Below are 21,690 nucleotides of genomic sequence, written 5' to 3'. Positions count from 1 at the left end.
TTTGGATGCTTTCTGATGTAGATGAACCCATATTCTATTTTTGCACCAAAATGGGCAAATGAAGTAAAGCATTGCATTCGGAATGCTTATCTGGTTGATTTTTCCCTCATCCTAAGTATGCTGGTTGTTAGATGAAATAATAAACATTCTGTCTGCTTGAAATCAGTGCCAGCTTTAAGACAATAATTCTTTGCAATGTTTTGCAGCTGTTCTGAATATATTTATTTCTCACAGCATGAAAAATATCCTAATGCATATGAAAAATAATAAAAAAAAGGCAATAGTGCAAATGGAAACAAAGCTTTTTTTTTCCTTTGTAGAAGAGAATTGCAAAGTAGCCTTATTCACAGCTCCCAGACAAGCAATATGTGTTAATAACTGCCTTTATTCATTTTTCAATATCTTGCAGCCTAGTTAATCTGTGTTATATAAACACATTAATGCAAGAGAATCCCTTCTCGGACAAAATCTTGACCTTCAAAATTTGTGTAAACTGATGACTCTTCAGCCCAATTCCAAATCTAGTAATTAATGGACACAGTCCTTGTTATCATGAAGCAGAGAAGGGAACTTTGATGTTGCAGGTGTACTGGTGCAAATCACATGGAGTTCTAATAGATTTAGCCTGGTAGAACAGAGAACTGACTATTTTTCTTCTTAATATTTTCTTTATGAAAAAAAATTCTGCTATAGAATTTTTCTTTATAGTGTTTTGCTTTTACACATTGTTTCTCTGTTATTCCTAAATATTTGCTATATTTCAGTGTTAGTAAAAGCAAGTATTTTTAATGTGGAGGGTTCTCCAGGAGTGGAGGCTATTGCAGAATCTGCAGGGTCACAAATATCATTATTTCTTTTATTAAGCAATACTATTTAATGCTGAAGTCATGGTATTAAAACAGTAACTTGCATTTATTTTAAAATTATTGTTTTTAACACATCTGCTATATTTTGCAGCTCTGGTGCAAGTCCAATTTATTTTTCAGATTTGAATAAAATTGTCTTCATCTGTCATTTTCTTTACAGCAGCATAACCCTGCCACAGTCTTCAGCTGAGCTTGCAGGAGATGCAGAGTGGCTTCACTGGGTCTTCACAAAGGGAAGAATTTTCAAATTAATAATTAGGTAAGTTTTAAAAAAGCAACTGCAGCAAGATTTTGCTATGAATTGCCTGGTCTCAGGTGTGATATCAGAGTAAAGTCTGGGAAAAATGTAGGCATAAAAAATTCAGTGAATTATTAGAGCTAAGAATTTAATTAATAGTTTGTTCCTTGTAGACTGATTTGCACAGAACTCACATTTTTCAAAATTACTTGTGAATAAGATTTAATATGCAGATTATGTGTATGCATACAAGTCATTGTGAGCAAAGGCTACTTACTCAAAATATGTGTGAGAAAACTGGTTTGGTTTCATAGGTCAACAAGTAGGTTTTTCTACATCAAAGGAATTAGTCTAACTGTGGCCTTTTCTGTTCTTTCCTTACCAAATGTCCACTTTTTGTTGAGTTACATGCTAATGTGCTAAGCTCCATCAGGCAAAGACTGATTTTATTTAGAGAAAAGATTGTGTGTTTGCATAGAACATGTCAACAGGAAAGCTGAATTCTAAAGAGCAATAAAGGCTTTCCAGTTGTCACCATGAAGATCAAGGGCAAGCATAAATATAGGATCTGGGGCAGCCTGGTAGAAAAGAAGGTAAGACTTGAAATAACAGAAGGCAGCATTGAACACAGGGGTGATGAATATGACAGGTGCTGTGCTCCTAAGGTTGGGATGTTGCATAAAATCAGTATGATTCAATGGAGAAGGATATATATTGATAGGTTTATCAAAAAACATTTTTATGTGCAATGCTATTTAAATAGTCTACTTGTCCTTTGCAGTAAAACCAGTTGATGTGAAGGGGCTGGACTCTGTTTTATAAAATTTCCTATATTTAGTAACCTAGGCTCAAGCTGTCCCGTTTTCTTCCTCATAAATTGTATCTAGACTTTCAGTTTATGACCATATTGGAAATAGTAAAATCAAGCAGGATCAATCACTGTGTCGTTTTGCTGTGATCAATAGAAGACCTCTGTGACAATAAGCTGGGAAATGGCTTTTTGGAGCAGCTTATTTGTCTAAAGGTAAAACACATCCCTACCCATGGCTGTGTACCTATGTAGAATTTAATTCAACCCTTTTTTCCCTGTGAAGAGCAGACTGTTGGAGCCCTCTGGTCTGATGGAATGCCCACACTGTGCAGGTGTCAGTCTGCAGGACAGGCAGAGTCTCTGCTTTATTCACTGAATAAAGTTACTGAGATCCCAGTTCTGGCCAAGCCCTTTGGCTGCAGCTCTTTTGTCTCTTTATTATAAGCAGTGAATGCTGAAGTAACAACATTATAAAACAATCTGAAGCCGCCCCAAATAGATAAATAGATAATTCTGCTAATGTATTTTAAATCTGTTCAAAGAAATAGAAGCAGCTATTGTAGGGTTGCTTTGGGGTCTACATTAGTAATGTTTGAAGAGGGACATACACAAATTATGTGTCTTTATGTGTGATATACACTGATTTTAATATCAGGAAAAACCTGTCAGATTGGCAAAATACCCCCTTACCCTTCAGGCCAATCTATGGAACATCTGGTTTATCAACAGATGCAGTTTTACCAGTAGGTTTATACCATGGTATTCAAGAGACTGGCAAGTTCAGGAAACTGCAGAATAAAAATAATTACTATCATTATAACAGCAGAGATATTTCAAAAAAAAGTCTGGTTCCTTTTCCCCCTAAGAAACAGCTGCACCTGGAGCTTTACTTACCAAACAAAAGTTTCTTTTTATTTTCAAGCAGTTTTCAATTTTCTGTATCATTGTGTATTTTTAATTAACTCTCTGAATTGTGATTATTTTTCCTGTTTAAGCAGTGAAGGTCAAATATAATCATTACAATGACTTTGTTCACTCAAAAGCACTTTATAAGATACAAATAAATCTTATTTTACCTAGAAAAGCAAAATGGATTGACTAACAGATGCCTTAAGCAAAAGTTCTTCATGCCTTTTCACATTTTTAGTGAGTGCTTTAGTTATTACATAGAAAATAACAAGATTAGGACCATGTTAAATTGTTACATCAAGAACTGGAAAACAGTCCTTAAAATCAAAATTCCATTGTACACCTCTTCCAAATCCCAATTTAATTTGACTTTTTTCTTCAGGAAGAAAATGTAATTTGCCAAAAACACCCGAATTATGAAGCATAAGAACTCCCACTGATGCCTTAAATTTTAGCTTTCATATTTTTTAGATTCTGTACTGCCTTAGTGTGTGACTCTGAACTTCATATAAGTGTTAGCAAGTTCTCCTCACAGTTTAGTCACATAAATCAATCCTTTTCCAGCCTGAGAACCAAGGACACCACTGCAGCTTCAGGCCCAAAAAGTGTAAACAGTGAATTGAGGAGAGCAAACTGGGGGGATGGGACTTCATAACCTGAAGCTGTAATTGGACAATTAACCCCAATATGAAAATGGAGCAAAACTTATAAAAGTGTGAAAAGTTGTGACTCAGAGTCCATCTTAGGTGTAGCCTCAGCTAAGCTCTTGCACTGCCCAAGGTGTATCCTGTGAAGGACTTTTAATAAATCCCTCCTTTTTTCCTTTATCACTGTCTGGCCTCTGTTCTAGGTAGCCTCTCAAGGTATCACAACACCATTGTCTTCAGTGGTTTGTGAATTTTGCCTTTTCAGTGCATTTTGCCTTGCACTGCATTTGTTTCCTTTGCAAAATTACGCTTTAGGAAATGTTTTTATAGCTACATCTAATGACAACTTTGTAAAGAGCAAGTTCATTAATTTCAAGTAAACAGAATAGATTTTTTCAATTAGGTAGTGCAGACTTACACAGGACAGAAATGGCATTATTTTTCCTGGCAATTTGTGAATTCTGGACTTTACCAGTTTTTTAGAATTGTCTCTCAGAAGCTGAGCAAAACAATGTGCTAATATTGCTCAGAGTTTCTTCTTTTACTGTTCTGTAAAAATGCAATCACTGAGCAGCTCTTCTAGAACTCCTTCATTGTTCACATATTGAGAGAGGTAGGAGTTTAATATAAACTTGATGAAGTCAGTAATTTGTACTAAATAAGCAACAGGACTTTACTCCATTTATAGAGGGGAATATGTTCTAGATAACACCAGGAGAAACCACTATTCAGTGATTTCATGCAACATATGTAGGGGTAGATAAGAGATACACTTTCTTTAACACTAACATACTATGACAACTTAATTTCCTGCTGAGTATGAATAATTTTAGTGTGAAAAAAATTATCACCAATGTTAATTCAAATGTTCTCAAATCAGCTGGTTACGTTATTTAAATCCCACAGATTTTTACTTTTGTAAGTCAAAGTACTCTCATGAATATCATATTCTTTTAGAATAAGTGCCATGTTCCCACTTTGAAAAATAAAATAGTTCACAGTCAAAATAATTCTTTATTGTCAGCTTTACTGGGAAATTTTAAAAGATACACTCCTTCTGTCAGTAACTGTGTAATCAAGAGACAGAAGATCATGGAGTGAATCTAAAGCTCCCATTTCCCTAAAAATAATTGTCTGCCTCCAATCTAGAATCCAGAGGTTAAAAAAAAAACAACCAACAACATGAAAAAACCCCAAAACCAACAAAAATTCAGAAACTTTTATCTCATGTATTATTTTGGCTGTATCATACTCACTGCATTGAGATTTTCAGCTTTAATTGTCCTTAAGGAACATTATGGAATTTAATAAATTATATTTTGGAGAATAATTTAAATACCACAGTGATGAGCACTATAGAAAAACCCACAACAAAATCAATTCACCTTCAGCTCCCAATTTGAATTTTGTACAGTAAATATCAGAGTGTGCATCCTCTCATTACCCTGCCAGTGCCTGTGTTTGTTAAACCACAGAGCTTCATCCATAAATAAATGAGGGCAGGGTTAATGCCAGTAAAGGAATGCTGATTCTGTCTGCTCTAATCTTTTACCTGCACTCAGTTTTTTGTTGCAGATATCAGGGGAAAACACAAATTAATGCCAATGAAGGCAACACAGCACCAGAAAGGTAGCGCATATTCCTGAATAAATTATAATGAGGATTTGAATGTAAAATTTAAGCTCCTGTTGGCAATCTAATAAATTCTTCTTACACTGCAAAATTCTGACATAACCATCTGTTTTCAAACTGTTTGCAGTCCTCACCTAATGTTAAATGAGTTGATATGAGAGCAGTGTCCATTTCCTTCCTTACCTGTGTTTGTAACCCCAGAGCAGTCCTCTCACTGCCATGCATTTCCAACCTGTGGATCCTCTGAGTGTGTGGTTTTGGCTGCACTTTGAGCCTTGTACAAGAAGACTTTGTCAGGAGGAGGAATGTTAATGGACTTAGTTGGAGCTCCTTCAAGCAGCTGCTCACTTTGATCTTTAAAGTGAATCATCCCAGCTCAGGGATGATCAGTGAGCGAGGCTCAGGGAGGTTTGACTGATCCAAGCACAGCCTGCATGGTAATGAGCTCCTTCTTGGGATTACCTGGCACTTTGTGCAGCTTACAAAGTCAAGGAAGCTTTTTGGCATCTCAGGTGTTAGTGCTTAGCTCCCAGTTATTTTTTTGCTATTGCTTTGAAGGTACTGGTCTTTAAACATCACATTTACATTGCCTATTCCCCTCCTGTTCCTACAGGCTTGGTGCATTGGGGTGTGTGTTGGGTAGCCAGAGGCTTTTAGCTGTTAAATATTTGAATTTCAGCACATTTGTCATTATATATTCCATTACTTTTATGTTATCCCTAGCATGACTTTGATGCAAAATTTGGGATGTTTTTGTTCAGGACTTCTAGTGTACCAGTTGTTGAATATGCTGTTGTAAAATCAGAGTAGGGAAGTTAGAAATGATACTAAAAACAATTGAATAGCTATTGCCTGAAGCCAAAAGTCAAGAATCTAAATGTTCAATGATATGATGGACAGAGTGAATTAAAATTCATAGTCTGGGAGGGGAGATATTTCCTGTTCTGGACTGGGTTGAATGGTTTTGGCCCCTTGTAAAAGATAACATTAAACAAAAGTTGAAGAATGGTACTGGCCCTTTATAGCAAACCATGGCCCTTAAATGCCACAGCTAATTTTTTCAGAGGGCGTGGATTTTTTTTTTTAATATTAGTTTTCTTATCATGCAATGGGAGATGAGGAGAAATAGATAACTCAGTATTTACTGAGTTACATTCACCCATTGCCCAAAATGTTCAATTTCAGTTGTTATTTTTGGATCCTCAGTACCAACTGCTGTGAAGTTGTCTTAGCTGATCAGCACACAGATGGATGATCAAAGTTGTCCTGCATTTCTGTTTATCAGCATAATCTTTTTCAGTAAAGAGAACAGGCTATTTAAGATATAGTTGGGTAGATGACCAAATTCTCAATATTAGGATAAGCAAACCTAAAACCATTAAGTGCAATTATGTGACTTTGTTTTGAATTAAAAGAAAAACACAAAACCCAACCAAACAAAAAACCCCAACAACCTAAAACCCCCCACTCTGTTAGCTGTTTTAGAGATTTTAGTTCTAGGTCACAGATAGCAGTTCAAAACAGGGCTCCAAAAACTAAAATGCATTTGATAGGATTTTAAAAGCCTTATACAGAATGTGTAGGTCAATCTTCAAGTTGAAATACATTTTTATTCTGTAAGACTGTAGCTTTTGTTTTCTCTTCATAGAATTGCAAGATAGAGAAATGTTTTGAGTACAGCTTATGAAGAAAGAAAGAAAAAAACCCACAGTATTTCTGTAAACAGGAAATTCCAATTTGCTAGGATTATAATTAAAAATTCTTGAATTCGTCATAGTTAGTAGCATAGGTGAACTGAGATGCAGCATTCCTATTTTTTCCTCTATTTTTTTACAACATGCTTTTATGACACTTTTCTTGCAGCTCAAACTAGCTGTAAGACTGGAGGATGAATTGTTTTGAATGGAGGAAAAAACACCTTTTATGAAAATGTATGGAGTGAAATCTCTGTTCTAACTCTCACTGAGGTTTTCTTATATATCCAAGGAGACTGCATTGCCCAATTTACAGAACACTAAACCAGCATTTGAGGCTGGGTTCATGTACAGCTTGCTCTGCCATTTTTTTCTGCTCTGCAGAACAGATGATTAATCTTCCCTTACAAAGGACTTTTGAACACACAGATAACTATGAAGTTATTAATATGCATATTATTATTATTTCCTCCTCATTTGAAATACTTTTTGTCACCAGAATGGAAATCTGTTCTCCAAAAAGAAAATGTTTGTTTCTAGAAAAATCCTTTAAAACCCAAAGCTAAGGAGAATTGCTGAAGATAGACAGACTGCTTGGTTAGCATTGCACACTCTGAATTAGTTCTACTGAGAGAGGATTTGGAAATGGTTTTCCTTGGGATTCTGGCCCTGTAATGCTTTATGGGACATGGTGCTGGCAGCCCATGGAAATCCCCACAACAGGTCACACTAAGGCCCCTCTGCTTTGGGATCCCAGCTCAGACACAGGGGAAGAGGAATGCAGGTGAGGAGGTGACACCTCATGGTAATTCTGAGGGATGCTTTCATGGCATCTGAGGAAAAAGGACTATTTGAGTCCAGCGTAGGCTTTTTGGTCTTAAGAGCCTGTAAGATTTTTGTTTTATTAATATTTTCCAGAGTTTGTGAATTTATGCCTGTTTTTAGCATTCATTCTATACCTTATGTCAGGGAGTTCCACAGTCCGTCTTTGAATTGAGTGAAGTGGTGCCTGCCTGATTTTGGCTTGAACCTCCACCTGTGAATTTGTATTTCAGGGTTTCTAATTCTTCCTTCACCTTTTGCACATTTGTCATGATTTTTAGTTGGCTCTTGTTTGGTGTTTTTCTAGTTTGGGAGTGCTAGTCTGTAAATATCTTCTTTCTGTGGAAGTTACTTGGTTACGTTTAAGAATTTTTGTCAAGTTCTATTTCAAATTCTACTCCAATGCTTTTTCTCAGATGAAAGGAGCAGATAACAATTGTGATGTGGACACAATGCAAACTTTACACAGAAGCATTACACTTTGAGGTTTTCCTGTGATTACAATTCTGAAGCCACTGAACTGGTATATACATAAGGCTGTGATTTTAACCTAAGATCTCTGTTGCCTCTGGCAATAGCTGTCTTAGAATCAATTCCTAAGTACATAAATTTCAAACTGTTTGGGGGTGTTTTTTTGTGGGATTTTGGTTTTTTGTTTGGTTTGGTTTTTCTTTTTTTTTCTTTTTTTTGCCGAGTTCATTTCTTTACGTTAGTTTGGTTCCAATGTCATCTGCCATTTTATCCTCAATCACTCAGTGCCACAAAGTCTTTCTGCAACTTTGCTTTTTTTTCAGTCCACTATTGGTTTTCTTCCCCTGAAAAACTTGTCTCCAGTAGCAAACTCAATCTCCTTTCCATTCTCTTTTCCTGATCATTCCTGAATGTGTTGAGCAGCTGAGGCCTTAGCAAAGATCCCTGTGGGATTCCACTTGTACCTTCCCTTCCCTGAGAAAATGGACTATTTATTGCAGCTCTTTTCCCCTGATCTTTTACTTAGTTATCCCTGTGAGGACCTTCCCTCTTATCTTATGTCAGCCTAATTTAAGACCCTTTGGTGATTGGATCTAACTGAATACTTCATGGAGATCAGAGCTGGCTGTGTTAACCATCTCTCCCCTGTACTCACTCAGTTTATTTAGTTTATTTTCAGTGATTTTTTTTCCTTGGGAAAGTCCAGTGGATTGTGGGGTAAGACTGTTTAAAAAATAAGACAAAGAAGTCCTGTTGATTCTATTTTAAAGTAAGGTCACTGATGGATAAAGTGGGCAGAGCAGCAGCCTATTTAAGTTCAAGTTTGCTTAGTTTCTCTTGAAAAAAAATATTTACATTCTCTACAAGAAAGTTATTTTTATTCAGGAGACACGCTACCTGGGCTTGATATTGTTTCTCTAAGCACCTTCCAGCAACAGACAATTTATAGGACTTGCTGGGGATAATGAGGCAGATGAGAGTATTTTGTGAATTCAGCCACATTTGGCTCTTGTACACCTCAGAATTCAGTCAAATGATGTCAGTTTGCACTGTTTGGAAGCAGAGAAAAATGTACATTTTGGTCTTGGCACTTAACCTCCAACTGCTTATAGCCACATGCCAAAGGGAAAATTGATCTGTACTATTTGCAATGAGATCAAATGCTAATGCTTTGGAGATCAGGGGATTATGAGTGATGTGACATTTTATAAATTGCAGTTTAACCACTTGCCATTGCAATGTACAAAGAAAATGTTATTTGAAATATTTTTAAAGTGTTCTTAAGACAAAGTTGTAGTTTGTAGAGCAACAGAATTTTCTGCTACATTTTCTGATAACTTCTGAAGAAGTTGCTACGGTTCACATTCTCGTGTTGGAAATGCATGTCACAAGTCCCATCTTCAGAAACTCTGAGTCATTATGCCCTGGAAAAACGTGGGGGCTTATGGATAAGGCACATACCAAATGTAAGATCCTTCTTCTCATATTTATATTAAGGATAAAGGACCAAAAGGCTGGTATTTTGGAAAAAAAAAGAAGTGCGATCTGCCTTGCATGTGTACAGAGAATAATCTGTGTTGGTAATTTGGTAAGGCTCAGAAGGAAATACAGCAGGTCTGGCTGTGCTTTGTTTGTGTAACTCTTTTAACAGGCAATAACACAGATGAGCATCATTGCAGACTGAAATGGGAATTTTTTGAGCCTACATGACATTTACTATTTTGCTCAGGCTTCCTTCTACCTTCTTTTAACACTGGTTTATTAAATCACATGTAATGCTACTTTTCAGCTTTGATTATGATAAGTTTTATGCTACAATTCCTCAAACTTTCAAAAACACTTTCTGTTTTTTAAAGGGAATGGAAGAGTAATAAAAGCAACTCTATGCTATTATCTAATCTAGAAATCTCTGTCATAAGCATTACAACTTTAGCAAAAGTAAACCCTAAAATAAATTTTATTTTTTAATTGTGTAAAGAAACAAAAGTGCTTCTAAAAACACTATATGAATTATTGCATTCTCCATGTAAAATTTTCATTATCTAAAGCATCCTAAAAACTTAGTAAACAAAGAATAATGTACTCTAAAGAGATTTCTGCTTCAATTACATTTGTGTCTTTCATAATGGATTATTAATAGACAAAACATTCAAACTAAAGAGAAAGTAAAAATTTTATACACAGATACATGTCCAAAGTTTATTTCTAATAATTCTTAGAATTACAGAAAAAGCCAACTCTAATTCTTCTTAAGGGGTAGCATAAAAAAAGGAGACAATTTAGAAAACTTGACCCCTCAGTCCTTATTCTGGAGGACAAAAGATCTTAAATGTAGGACTTATTGCTCCAGTGAAAATCATGAACTAGGGTGCTTAAGTTGTGCTTATGTCTCTTTGAGTAGTCAGAAAAAGTTTCCAAATGCAATTATAGAACAAAAGATCTTGAACTGGGACTTATTATTCGTTTGGCAAGCTTGAGACCTCCCACTAACTGAATTGATTGTAATGTATCTATAAATTGATTTTTCTCTCTTTGCTGTTTTGATATTTTATATGTTCGAACATTATACTGCTTTTTTTTTTCATTTGTAATGCTAAGTCTGCAAGAGGAGCCATGAATCTTCTGTGTCAGGATGAGCTTAAAAGGTGTGGAATTATAAGGTAAAGGAGGCAATTGCTGTGGCAGCAACATGTGAGAACAAAAACCATCACATCAGTAAATCTTCTGCTGAAAGCAGGGTTTTGTCTGGCTCTCCCTACCCCAGCTGCCAGGCACCTCTGGGGCTCAGCACGTGCCAATTTCTGAGCCTTTTCCCCACATCCTTGGGGGAATGATCCTCCCTGCACATGGGATATGTCTGATCAAGCCTTGCTTGGACTGTGCTCTGGAAGTGCCCTCTCTCTGCAGGACAGGATGTCTCTGTGTCTGGATGCCTGTCAAGAGCTAACACTGGCAGGACAAGAGTAATAATGAGGACAAATAAGAGAGCACTACAGTGTCTGGCTGTTTGGCTGGCATTATATGGGGTTTTTGAAACCTGAAAGTGCTGAAATTGGAGACAATTTGTAGCCAGTAATAACCCCAGTCCCACAGTTGTGGATTTTGGGTCAATACAGGGGGAGCAGGCAGGGTTCTGTGCTCCTGTGACAGCTTCACCCACTGGACATGTCAGGGACACCACAGCAGCCCCAGGACAAGTGCTCTGACTCAGGGTACTTTCTTTTCTTTAATTATCATGCAGGACAGGAGCATTGTCATAGCACATATCTGGTTTGTAAGAGCCTTGCCAAATAGATACCATTTTTAAGATTCTACTCTCATTATTATATTTCCCTGCAAATGAGAACTGATGTGTGGAAGCCTAATAAACTAGAACAGTTAGAAAAATAAAGAACTGCTGCCAAGCATATCAGGCTGAACACTGATTAATTCCATTTATATCAGTGATGCTGCACACATGTACGTTGGTGTGATGTAAAATAGAATTTAAAGAATGGGAGAAATTAATAGTAAGAGTGATAGTCACCACAAGAGGGAAAGGACTGACACTTTTAGCATAGATATTTTTAGCCTTCAAATTCAGGGATGTGTCTCTCTGCCAAGAGAGCATATCTGATATAAGAATGTTCAGTCTTTCTCAGTATCAGATAAACTGCAGTGCTTGTGTGCAGCAGAGCCATCACCTCCAACAGTACTTTGAATATTGGCAGATTTGGGTGCTGCTGCTCTTATTTCAGGCAGTGGTTTTCATTCATGAAAAGACTGTATGCAGAAGAACAAATATTTTTTTTCTTCTTCTTCCAATCCCAGTGAGGTGTAGGGTTAATAAAACCTTTGTATGCAGGAAGATTTACCAGTATTATAAAAAGGTAATGTATGCATTTGTATGGGGCAGACATTATAGCAGCTGTAGAGACACAATATGTTATTGAGTGTTAAAGGAAATGTCTCTTGTCTGGCCCTAGGAGTGACACAGGGATGAGTCTGGCTGTCCTGGCACCAGAGATCAATCATGTCACATTCATTTGCTTTATTTGACACTGTCATGTTACTTTATATTTCTTGGAGGTGATACAAACTCAGCAGAAGAGAATAATCAAGCCTGGCAGTACACAGATTAGACACATGCACTGTTTTGGGTATATGTGTCTTTCCTAGATTGATTACTGCTGTATTTTAAGGCAGCTCACATAATTTGTTGCACCAAACATGAAAATAAGCCTCTAGGCTTTTTTAGCATCAAGGATCTAAATTCTAATGACAGAACCCATTGAGGCAATATTTGAACACTGCTTTAGAAGCTCACAGTAATTCTGAAACCTCAGTGCCTTTCTTCTTTAAATGTCTTTATGACATAAACTTCGTATTCCCAAACTCCAAACTGATCAAGCTATAAAATAAAAAAACTGTTGCTGTGCTTGGGAATGGTTTGAATTCAGAGATGTCTTCAAAGTATAGCTCAAATTTAGAGGTTGGGCTGAGCATTTATTTAGTGCATCTTACTGCAGCCTTAATTAGAGTGGTAAAATAGTACTTAGCCTGTTAAGTATCTGTCATGAAGGAACTCTTCAAACATTGCTGCAGAGACTGGGTCTTGGTGCAGCCATAAAATTCTGGAAAATATGTAACTGAGAGCAAGAAGAGAGAATTACCTCACCAGGCATTAAAGACTTTGCAACAATAAAACCAGCCATAACCACTAACTTTTCTTTCATGAAAGCTGTTATAGGAATAGCATTTTCTAAATATTTCCCAATGTAAGTGATATTAATGATTCATAAATTAATTATTAAGAAATGGTTTTAAATTATAGCTCCCAGCAATCTGCATTGAAGACTGTACTTGATGGTGCAGTGAATATCTATCAAATGCAGAATAATCTTTTACAAAACTGAGATTAGTTCATTTTTAAAACATAAAATACTTTGGAATGCAATTATAAGACAAGACATGGTTAAATGTAATTTGGAAACAGTTTAATAACTAAAGTTAAAATTGCAAGAAAGCTTGTTAAGAATAGAAAGCAAAAGCACCTTGTCAATAATTTTAATGAAACTTCACATTTATATTTGAGGTATTTTCACTTAGACTGTTTCTACCAGTGTGCTGGACATTTAAATCATGAAAATGAAGCTGAAAATGCTTACCTCTTTCACAGAAAGTAATGCAGTTACCTGTTTAAACCTGAAAGAAGATAAATTAAAATTTATATTCAAATCATGCCCATACAGCAAGTTAATAATCTGATATGGAGGAGATGAGAAAAAAAAAGGGAAAAGTTGTGTAGGTGCTTTAATCATTCTTTAATGTTCTACTGTATGTTTAGGAGTTAGCCAATTCTTTGTTGTCTCTAGAAATATTTTATTTTCCCATCCTAATTAATAATCTTGGGTTTTGAATTCTGCCTTTCTTCAACAGTAGAAAGTAATGGCAATGAGGATGTTAGAGTTTTTCCTTTAGAAAACTCTTAATAGCTAATGGAGCACATGTGGGGTTTTTTAATAGTGGAAAGGATCAGAGAAATTGGATTTGAGGTGTTTAATTAAGTCTGTTCACAGACAAATGGTCTTGATGAGTGACAGGTTGGCATGGTTAAGTCCACCAGGAAAAACAGCAATTAGAATGAACCTGTGGACTCTGCATCACAATCTTTTCAAGGTCAAGCCACAGAACTAATTTAGAAAAGAACTAACATGATGTTGACAGAGAATCAATAATGAAAGGCACCATAGGATATTTCACTAATGTGAAGTTGCTTTAACCCCACCCCCCAAATCAACATTTGTTCACAATTTATTCAATTTTAACTCTCCTGAGGTGTAGTGTTTTGTGAATGTGAATATATGAGTTTTTTACCTTTCCCTTCTTTCATAAAACTGTTGAAGATAAAATTACTCATGTATTTTAAAATTGTTTAGTGAAATCAGTCAATTTTATATATACTGAATATTTTAAATAAATTTGAGTTCCATTTGAGTTGATGACAAATACTTTCTCTGACAACATTTAGGATAGAAACAACATAATACAAGGCAGTGTAACTTTAATGTTCATGTCTTTATAACTAAGGCAAACATTTGCATTTGAATATCCATTGAGAGGAATGAATCCACTTCATATCTGCCTGGAAAGTTCTGCTGTTGTGTTAGGTATAATTTTTATTTTACTTACTGTCTAAGCAGTTTCATTTTTTGTTTCTTTTCTTGGCATACTTCTTATTGTTTCTGTACACTTATTCAAGGAGGAATTGATGTTAAATTGAAATTCAGCATGTTATCTACATATAGGAAAAATACATTGTCAGTTTTTTCTTTCATGTGAAAGCACAGATGTTTTCCTGAAGAGACACTGGCAGGAACATAATTCAGAGAATGTGGCAGAGACTTTGCAAATTATTGCACAGGTAGGCTGAACTGGTGGATCTCCAAAGAGTTTCAAGCTTGCAACTGCAGGACACCTTCCTCTGAGAATATAATACACTTCATTTCCACCTTCTTTCCACAGTCCCAACACACACACCTGAATTCAATTGGTCAGTGAATGAAAACACTCACACCAGAATCCCATCACCGGTTCTCTTCAGGTAAACAATCTTCAACAATGCGTTCCACTTGTGAACAGGAGCAGTAAAAACGAGATAAGAATTGTTTTTCCTTTCTCTGAGGTTCAGAGAATGTGAAACTCAGAAATATTCTTGGGAAGAAGTGTGCCTTGCTTTTCTCTGTGAAGAGAAATGTGGTGACAGTTCTGGAGGTCAGGGGATGTCCAGAGGATGGAAGAAGGCTATTGCCACACCCATCTACAAGAAAGTCTTACTGGAGTATTCAGGAGATTATTGGCCCATCAGTTTTACTTCAGTCCCTGGGGAGATTAGAGAATGGATGCCCCGGGGCTGTCACAGGTCAGGTGAAGCACAGGATTGGAAAAGCCAGCGTGGAATCACTGAGGGCAAATCATGCTTGACAAACCTGGTCACCTTCTAGGACTGAGTAACCTGTTTGTTGATGCGAGCTGAGCAATAAATATCAACTGACTGGGTTTTTCCAAAGCTTTTAATAGAGTTTCCCAGAGTCTCCTCCCTGAGAAGCTGATGTGTCACAGTGGGGACTCATTGACAATCAGTACCCAGAGTGTGGTGGGAAGTGGCTCCTCAAATTGGCAGCCTGGCATAGGGGCGGTCCCCAGGGATCAGTGCTTGGCCTGACACTGGTTACTGTCATTATTAGTCATCTGAAAAGTGGAATGAAGTGTGCCCTGAGAAGTTTGCAAATGAAACCCAGAAAGTGGTTTGAGGTGTGGATATGAAGAACTCCACATCCACATTATTCTTTACATCTAACTTTTACTGGGGAGAGAGACAAATGGGTTAAATGCCAGGCACTGTAGGCAAAAATGCGTGTGCAAGAAGAATAAATTCAAAATAAAAATTGCATTCGTGACTGGTGTTCAGTGGGGAACTCAAAGGATTCAGATTTCTATCAGGAGACAGCAGAAAAGCAGTGATGCTTTTCCTTGAAAACTAATTTCCTAAGAAATCCCTTGGGTTTATCACAGTGCATGGTTGTACTGAGTTATCACAATTAATTTACTGGTTTTGAAGGGAAAAATGGATGACAGTTATACTTTTGCTTTAAAAAGGGCAAACCTTTGGATTTGGGAGTCAAATTCAGAATTATTGAAACGACAGAGTGACTTTTTTTCTCCATGAAAACCTATACTGTCAGCTAAAAGAGACCCTTAAAGACTGTAGTTTTTGCTCATACTCCATGGTACAGTGTATCATTAGATTCTTTCTGTTAATGTGCCCTTTTTTTGCTTTTAAGATGTCATTTCAAAGCATTTTCTTGCTAGTTGAGACTCAAGAAGAGCACGCAGAATTCTGTGCACTGGGGCATATGGAGTTCACTCATTAGGTGTTTGCTAAATCTCTAAGATACTAAAACAAGTTTCTTGGAATTAATGTGCAGCAGTTATTTCAATTAAACATTTGCTAAAGGGTTTTAATGTCCTTATCAGTAAAATTCAGTGTAAGCCCTAGATTAATTTGTTCATGATTTTGTGGTGCTTTGGAAATACAAACTACAAATAAGAAAGAAATGCTGTTATTGTACTGTCTTGTAGGTTCTGCAGTACCATGATTACTTCCTGTTCATATTTCTCCTCAGCGCTGGAAATACATAAAACTTAACTTACCTAACAGTTGAAATGCTGATAAATATCAGTTATATGCAGAATTATTTGCATAAATTTATCCAGAAACATATTTCTGTGTATTATGGCTCATCTTCAGCCAGACCTTTAGTGTATTTAAAGATTCGACAAGGCAGGTTGAATAATCTGAGCTGTAGAAAAGTTGGCATCTCCTTTTAAAAGAGAGTGGGTGGGAAGAAAAAAAATCCAGATTGTGCTAGCAGTGTCCCAGGCAGATACAAAGGTTTGTGCTGGTGTCCAGTGATTTATTGCACTGACACTTGTAACTTTTCCAAACAGTGATATCAGGTTCAAAATTTAAGTATCATTTCAGGACAGAGGTGGAAGAATTTGCTTCATTGTTTTTTGTTTCAATGCGTGATGCTCCTGTGCCTTGGGATTGCAGCCACAGAGGAGGAGCAAGGAAACTTGTCCTTCCAAACACAGAACCAGCATGCAATCTGTATTTACTATCTAAGGCCTAATTTAATTGTAATTTAACACATTTTAGATACCAGTGGTCACAGTAGCCTTTAAACAAATGGTTACATTTTGTTGTCAGTATATATACACTCTCCTGAACTTACCCGAGCCAAAGGAAACTGAGACTTCTGCAGTGAGATCCCTCAGCTGAGGCTGCAGAGCTGGGGTCAGAGCTCCAGCACCTCACCCAGTCCAGCCTGTGTGTTGCTGAGCTGTGCTGCTTTTGGCCTTTTGAACCGCTAAACTCAGCAGAGACCATGGGTACCTCAGCAGGAGGCTTGGAACGGGAAATCACCTGTCCAAAGAGAGCTGAAGCATTCTTTAGAAATGTGCCTAATAATAACCTTTTCCTACATTTTTCTCTTGAGTAATACATGGCTTCAGCAGTGCTTTCATTCCATACACTTTCATCAAAAGGGAGCAAAAAGCCCATTTCAGCATGCAGTTGTGTCCTTTTTTGTTACCTGAGAAACATTTATTATATTTGTTTGGATCAAGGAGTCTCAAAACCAAACAGGACTTTTCTATCTTGTAGAATGGTTTCAGATGTGTTCTGGTCCATGTTTGAATCTTCCCTGCTTTCAAACTTTGATGATTTTTTTTTCCTCCTAATTTGTTTTACAAGAACTCCATCCAACTTCTGTCACTTCTCAATTAATAAAAATAATGTTATGCATGTCACTGTGTTAAATCAGGCCATTAATGGTTTTACCAATTGCCTCTTTTCTTTCTTTTCTTTACTTTTTTTTTAAGTCTTTCTGTCTATCACTCTTGCCAGCTGTGTCCTATTTCCAAAGCTTCATCTACTCACACAAAACAGCTTGGAATGGTGAGGTAGATTTTAGGAGATTAAAGATTGCACTGTAATACACTAGACTTAATCCTAATGCCAGTAAACTCTTTATATGCTATCCTCCCCTCAGGATTACAAAGATTTATGTAACCATATTTTTTCACATCCAAAGGAGCTTAAAGGAATAGACATAGATTGTTCTGGGTGTTGAATAAAAGCAGTAAGCCCAGATAAAGTATTTTTGTTCTTCAGATAATAGAACAGAATGTAACACTTTCAAACTGAGTGGTCATAGGGGACAGTTGAATGGGGTGAAGGGGGAGTGTTTACTCTGATCTTAAACTCATGATGTAGTGGCGCACATTTAGTATCTGTGACAGCAGAAACAGGAAAAATGTCTTGTGTAGCAGCGTTTAATGTTATATGAGTTTTGCTACCTTTGCCTCTCCTAGTTTTTAGCATTAAATATTCAATGATGTAGATGTGTACTCGATTAAGGTTGCCTATCAGTTTTCCAAGTCACATTATGTGGGAAACACAGTAAGGGTTGTAATGAAAGTTGTTTTACAGCCAGCAATGTATCAGGAGCTATCCTGTGCTTTTATGTCTTGCTGCAAGGGAAGCTCTTTAAATATCATTATCAGACCCATGAATATTCTAAACTGATGTTCTTTCAATATTTAGCTTAAGCTTTTAAAATTTCAGAGGACATAACTCTGTGTGTGAGTGGTGATTTGCAGTCTTCAATCCTCTTTGCTGGAAGGTTCCTGTAGCAGCAGCAATGTCTGACTGAGTTTGATTTCTGCTGTTTTCAGAGTGAGTGGAAGAGTGGAAGATTTTACCTTTTGTTTTCCTGCACTATTTTGGCATGACATACCTCTTTTCTCCATGTTTTGACAATATCTTGTCTGCTAAATGATGAATTTTTTTTTTCCTTTTGTGAAGGAATGAAAAACCACTAAGGTAGAAGGGTATCTCGGGAGATTTTATGATTCTTGGACTGAAAATCCATTCAAACAGAGCTTGGCCTATTTAGGTGATATTTGTCACTACTAGGATGCCTAATGTTTTGGGGTTTTTTAATAAAAAATGTAATTTTAACATTAACTTTTAGAAGAATAAAACTAAAATTAAGCAATCCTAATCCTCAAACTCACACTTGAAACCTCCAAAATCAAGACTATTAGCTATCACACAGGAAAATATTTGAAAAAGATTGCTGACTTATCACAGTAGATGAAAACATTAAAAAATTACAACCAACCCTCATTATTTTTAAAAAGAGAATGTTTGATTTCACCAAGAAGCTGAATTTCTTCAGCAAAGTGCTTATTCAGTGGGCAGAGTCAGAGGGAGGAAGAAAGGATGAGAGAAAAGCACCTAGTGTACAAAGAAAACTCTATTTATAGCTGGTATCTCAACAATGACTTTCATGCAGAGGAAAAGATAGAAAACATTGAAGTGTCTTTTGCAACAAACGGTCGTTTCCAGAAGTGGAGCTTCATCACCTTTTCAGAGGTGCTCAGAGCCTCTGACAGCTGTTCTGTAACTGTATGCAGGGAGATAGATGAGGTGCAGCCCTTAGCATTTTATCAGCCATACAGGAAAATATAAAGGCATAGTCTGATACTTTGAAAAATGACTGGGAAAAAAAAAAGGTTCCCATCTTTGGCGATGTCTGAAAGTTCAAAATACTTGAGAAGTAGTGCTCTGCTTTTATCCTTTATTTTCCTGTTGAAAAGCATTCTAATGTATGCCGCTTTGGATTCTAGAAATGTTCTTTATGTTGTAGGATACACACAGTCAAAGAAATATATTTAGAGAGAAGTGAAGAATGTAATTTTAAAAGCATTTCAATGTTCTGATATCTTCCTTTATAGGATGTGTAAATCTTATGTCCCTTCTGCAGGGGAAAGGAAACATTATCCATCTGGGTGACCACAATTCCTTGCAACATGAAAGAACACAGCAAAGTCTGTAATTCAATGGGAAATGTCAGAGGGAAATGAAAGGAAATCATTGGTTTCTCTGAGCTGTCACAAGTCTGGTCTTCAAATGTTCAAATCGTGACCAACAGTTGAATTTGCTTCTGATCTCATTAATGTCAATAATATTGTCTTGTTTTGGTTTTCCCACTGCAGGATTAGAGGGCTATCTGTCATCTATCCACAGTCACTAAATTTACGTAATTCTGAATCATTTTAGCTCAGAGCAGATGACTGTAAGTCGGTGCTAAACTTTTTGACATACTTACCTCTTTTAGACTATCAGTATTTTAGAGTATTATTAATTTCACACTGTACATAAAAAGGAAGAGGAATTCAAAATACCCATGAAGTGCTAAACTGGCAGAGAAATTATGATCCTTGCAGCAAGAGAGCAGTGTTGCAATGCCAGGAGTACTGCTGGTCTTTCTTCAACATAGCAAGTGCCAAGAATGGGAGTCTCAGCTGCTAATACTCATCTTTTGTGGTGTTTATGGTTTGCAGTTTTTCATTCAACAGGCTTAAAATATTTATTTAAAATATTTTACAATTTCTATTTTATTAAACCTTATAACACCTTTGTGAGGTAATGGGAAAATAGCCCCCAAATCTGACTGTAGAAGGTGAGATAAAAAGAAGCCAGTTGGAGCAGCAAAGCCAAACCACAACCCTCTCAATTCATGCTGTGTGAAGCCCTGAGAGCTGCCTTGCTGTATTGTTCACTAAAAATTCCGTATCCAAAGGGTCACAGGAATAACAGCATCCTGCATGGCCAGTAAGAAAACCAGCATTTAATTATCACTTTTAAATGACAAAAGGACAACTTGTCTACCAAAGTGGGTTATCTCTGGCTGTGAACTAATATCCCTGCCATGCAGGAGCCCTCACTGATGCTGCTGTGTCAGACTGTAAATATGGTCATAAAGGGTATTGGTGTTAGGCTTAAATGTGTGTGTTGAACTGGCTCGAGAGTGATTGGCAGCCTGGTGCATCTGCTGGTGCCTGGGGTTTGAAATTTGGGTGTGCTGTCCATTGTTGAGGAGGAACAGAGCAGCAGCAGAGAGAGCACTGCAGTCAGGACAGAGCAGAGACCTGGGGAAGTGTCAGTGTCACCATCTTTTGGGAGAGTTTAGTTAGCCAGAACATGTTGAGACCTTGACAGTGTGATGGCCTGAACACCTTCAGGTGCTGAAAAACTCTTCAGAGTTTCTCAAAAATACATGGCTTGATCAAAGTCTAATTCAACACTGGCCATGCATTTCACAGAAAAATAGAATTTCATTGTGCTTTGTCCAGATATTTTTTCTTCATTTTCTCTTGTACCCATACAAAAATGCATAAGAGAGACTGTTCTAATTAATGATTCACTATTATGCTTTAGTTACATGAAATGTGAATGGAACCTTCCTATGGATTAGATGGAGTTGTTCCTCTACATTTAAAAAGTACAATTCATAGGAAGCATTATTCAATCGTTATGTCACATCATAGTTCAGTTATCTGTATCATCATAACATCACAGGCCAGGAAAGGTTTCATTTTTTATTTTATTGGAAATGCACATAGAAGAGATTGCCACTAAAACATCAACCATCTGCTTATATTACTCTTTAAGAGATATTGTAAAATCCCCAAATTTTATAGTATGGCACATGACTTGCTACATGAAAAGCATTAACACTTCCAAAAATGTTTTTACAGCAGCCTAATTTTTAATATACTGGTCTTTTAAACATCTCATTTTTTCCCATTCCCTTAAATTTGTAGAGGTCCTTCAAATAGAAACATGTTACAAACATTTAGAATTTAGAATGTCACCATTTTATCTAGGTGAGGCAATACATCATCAAGTCCCTTAACATCTCTCTCTCTGCTGAATTCTTGCTGTGCCCACGATATATAATCAAATTTAAATTTCTAGGCTCGTTTTAGGCATTCAGCATTCTCCAATCACACTTAGGTGATAGTGATTTCTAGGAAGAAACGTGTGGAATGGTCTTTGGAAAGAGTTAAACCCGTTTATTCAGCAAACAGAGCTTCCAGGGAATAGTGCTTAATTGTGGGAAAAATTCCCACAAGAGCTGAGTGTCATTACAAAGCTTCCATTCCAGATGCAAGACAGACTTCTTCAATCTTTTTCTTAATGTAA

At 36.7% G+C, this 21,690-nt stretch overlaps 1 protein-coding gene across 1 annotated transcript in view; it reads left to right on the top strand.

Moving 5' to 3' along the window:
* Nucleotides 1–21,690, top strand: part of TENM1 (teneurin transmembrane protein 1) — a 781,733-nt gene that overhangs the window by 115,698 nt on the left and 644,345 nt on the right. Inside the window, exon 2 of the mRNA XM_014306575.2 lies at nucleotides 1,027–1,125. The gene's annotated coding sequence lies outside the window, so the exon portion shown is untranslated. The remainder of the gene's footprint in view (nucleotides 1–1,026; nucleotides 1,126–21,690) is intronic.

The sequence above is a fragment of the Geospiza fortis genome, unplaced genomic scaffold, assembly GCF_000277835.1.
Source record: "Geospiza fortis unplaced genomic scaffold, GeoFor_1.0 scaffold157, whole genome shotgun sequence".
NCBI lineage: Eukaryota > Metazoa > Chordata > Aves > Passeriformes > Thraupidae > Geospiza > Geospiza fortis.
Note: the sequence above shows the minus strand (reverse complement) of the source record. Positions and strands in the feature narration are given on the sequence as shown.